Here is a 3,958-nt window from a genome sequence, read left to right on the forward strand (position 1 = left end):
GCTGGGTTGTAAGGAAAGTCAATTTCTAGTTCTTGCAGGAATTGTCAAACTGTTTTCCATACAGGGTGAACTACTTTGCATTTCTACCAACAGTATAGAAGCATTCCTTTTTCTCCTCATTCTCATCAGCATCTGTTGTTTTTTGTTTTATTAATGATGACCATTCTTATAAATCCATAATTTCTTAATGCTAAAAATCCTTAACAAAATAGGAATAGAAAGAAAATTCCTCAAGATAATAAAAGCCATAAATGACAAACCCAGCATCATCCTGAATTGGGAAGAGTTCAAAGTATTCTCACTCAGAGTTGAAACAAAGGAAGGATACCCACTTTCACCACCTTGAATCAACATAATACTAAAAGTCCTAGCCAGAGCAATAAGGTAAGAGAAATCAATAAAGGGCATCCAATTTGGAAAAAAGAAAACCAAACTATTTCTGTATGCTAATAATATGATCTTATACTTAGACAATCCTAAAGACCCCCCAAAACTCTTGGACGTGATAAATAATTCAGGAAAGTCTCAGGATAAAAAAACCAACACACAATAATTATTAGCACTGCTATACACCTATAATAAGCTGATAATAAAATCAGTAACTCAATTTTATTTACAATAGCAGTCAAAAAGATAAAATACCTAGGAATATATTTAATCAAGAATGTGAACGATTCTTACAAGGAAAACTACAAAACACTAATGAAATACATTATGCAGGACATAAATGGAAGCCGGGCTCGGTGGCTCAGTCGGTAATCCCGCATCTTTGGGAGGCTGAGGCGAGTGGATTGCCTGAGCCCGCGGGTTCGAGACCCGCCTGGGCAACTTGGCGAGACCTCATCTCTACAATAAATCAAAATGAGCCAGGCGTGGTAGCGTGCGCCTGTAGTTCCAGCTACTCGGAAGGCTGAGGCGGAAGGATCACCGGAGCCCAGCAGGTCGAGGCTGCAGTGGCTGGGAGCGGCCACTGTACTCCAATCTGGGTGACAGAGTGAGACTCCAACTCAAAAAAATAAAATAAAATAAATGGGAAAACATCCCATGCTTACGGATCAGAAGAGTCAACATTGTTGAAATGACTATACTACCCAAAGGAATCTAACGATTTGTTGCAATGTCTATCAAACTACCAATGTCATTTTTCACAAAACTTGAAAAAAAAGAATTCTAAAATTCATATAAAACATGAAAAAAAGTCAGAATAATCAAAGCAATCATAAGCAAAAAGAACAAAGCTGGAGGCATCACATTACCTGACTACAACCTATACTACAAGTCTGTAGTAAACAAAACAATATGGCACTAGTATAAGGGAAGACACATAGACCAATGGAACAGAATAGAGAACCCCAAAATAAACACAAATACCTATATCCAACTGAACTTTGACAAAGCAGACAAAAATGCACCCCGAAAAAGGACACCCTATTCAAAAAATGGTGCTAGGAATATTGGATAGATAGCTATATGTAGAAAAATGAAACTGAATCCCTATCTCTTACCGTATACACCAACTAACTCAAGATGAATTAAAGACTTAAATGTCAGATCTGAAGCCTTAAAAGTCCTAAGTAAAAAGCTAGGAGAAACTCTTCTGGACATTGGCCTGGGCACGTAATGTATGTCTAAGGCCCCCAAATTAAATGAAGCACAAGCAAAAGCAAAGTGGTAAGCAATTAAACTAAAAAGCTTCTGCTCAGCAAAAGAAATAATCTACAGAGTAAATAGGCAACCTACAGAATGGAAGAATATATTTACAAATCATACATACAATCAAGGACTAGTATCCAGAATCTACCAAGAACTCAAACAAATCAGCAAGAAAAAAGAAAATACCCCCATGAGAAAGTGGGCAAATGACATGAGGAGACATCTCGCCGTCCCCCCTCCCCCCGCAAAAGGATATACAAATGGCCAGCAAACATCTGGAAAAATGCTCATCACTCATTATCAGGGAAATGCAAATTAGTGACACAATGAGATACCACTCACTTTACACCAGTCAGTCAGAATGGCCCCTATTAAAAAGTCAACAAACAATAGATGTTGATGCAGTGGAAAGGATCACTTATATACTGTTGGTGGGACTGTAAATGAGTACAACTCCTTTGGAAATTGGTATGGAGATTTCTCAAAAAACTAAAAGTGGGATTTTATTCAGCAATCTTACTACTTGTTATTTTTCCAAATAGACAGATGTCAGCATACAAAAAACACACCTGGATTTATATATTTATTACAGCAAAATTCATAATTGCTGAAGTATGGAATCAACTGCGTGCGCACACACACACACACACACACACACACACGTACAATGACATACTAGTTAGCCATTAAAAAAATGAAATAATATCTTTGGCAGCAACTTGGATGGAACTAGAGAGCATCAGCCTAAGTAAAGTAACACAGAAACAGGAATCCAAATACCACATGTTCTCACTTATAAATGGAGCCTAACTAATGATCTGCAAAACCATATAGAATGATACAATGGGCATTGAAGATTCAGAAGGGGAAAGATGAAAAGGATGGGAAGGATGAAAAATTATTTATCAGGTACAATATGTACAGGTCAGCATGGTGAGTACACTTAAAGCCCAAATTTTTTCACCATTATGTAATGCACTCATGTAATCAAAAATCGTTTATACTCCCTAAAGATATTTTTTAAAAAATAAGAAAATGTTATAACCATGTATAGCTTGTATAGTTCCCTGGTAACTCAAATATTCATTTTATTTTTATATTTGCACCATGACTTTTTTCAAGTTCCTCTTCCAGATTAAAAAGATTCTCCAGTATTTTGTTTTAATGTTTTAAAAATGTTATATACCTCCTTTTCTATATCAACAATAGTTTCTAGTGCTTGCTCATTTTCTTTGTGGATTGAAATCATGACTTTCTTCTTAAATATACCTTTTTTGAAAATCCACCAATTTTCTGTTTAACGTTGTACTTCTTGTTTTCTAGGTCAATTTCAGAGTGTCATCTTGAGAGATCTCTCTTCACTAGACTTTCCTTCTGATTTCACTTTTTGTTCCCCTACTTGAAAAGACACTTCCCTAAAAAAGATGAGTTCCAAAACTTTGAGTCCTTAGATATCTGAGAAAAGCAAATTGAAAGCCTGACTGTTTACAGACTTTAAGCTAACAATAATTCTTTCTGACAATATCTAAAGCTATATTTCAGCATGTACTGCAGACTGTACTTTAGCATCTAATACTGCTGATGAATAATAAAATTCCAGTTGAGTTTTTATACCTTTTCTGGAAAATATTTAGATTTTTTTGGTCTTGATTCTTTCTCTGAAAATCTTATGGTCCTCTTTTAGCCAAATCTAAAACACATTTTTAAATTTTGTTGTTTAATCATTCAGAAGTACTTGCCAGACTTTAGCACCACATTTTTACTGACAATTTTATTCTATTGACTTTTAGGGTAACATACTCCATTAAGATAATGGAACTATCAAATCCTCAGTCCCTTAGGCACTTATGCCTCTTTATTTTAAGGTAGCTTCACCAAACAATTTTGAAAATGGCAAAATACTATTGAGATAGTATTACTCATTGCTTGATCTTGGGAAATAAGCCAGAATTTAGTTTCCAAAGGCTTCCAACATCAAACAAAGTCTTGACATTTACTAGATTGTACTTTAAAAATTTTTTTCCACTTTTTCTTTTGGGCAGAAACCCCTGATAACTCTGCCACAGATGGGTTGCTGATGCTAGGGGAGTTTTCTCAATGTCTCAGTATTTGGAGGAAAGCTTGCATAAATGCGAAACGCAAAGGCTTTCATAACCTGATAGAGTAACATTTTCCAGTTTTTCCTGAAATTTTGACAGAGAAAAAAAAAATTGCCGGAGTATTACATCTTAGGTTGGGTTTCCCCAGAATCAGATCCTGGGAAAAGGATTGGTTTACTTGGATGCCAATTCAGAATAACATTTGT

Source organism: Carlito syrichta, unplaced genomic scaffold (assembly GCF_000164805.1).
Source record: "Carlito syrichta isolate Samal-C Ts95f unplaced genomic scaffold, Tarsius_syrichta-2.0.1 Scaffold302432, whole genome shotgun sequence".
In the NCBI taxonomy this organism is placed as follows: domain Eukaryota; kingdom Metazoa; phylum Chordata; class Mammalia; order Primates; family Tarsiidae; genus Carlito; species Carlito syrichta.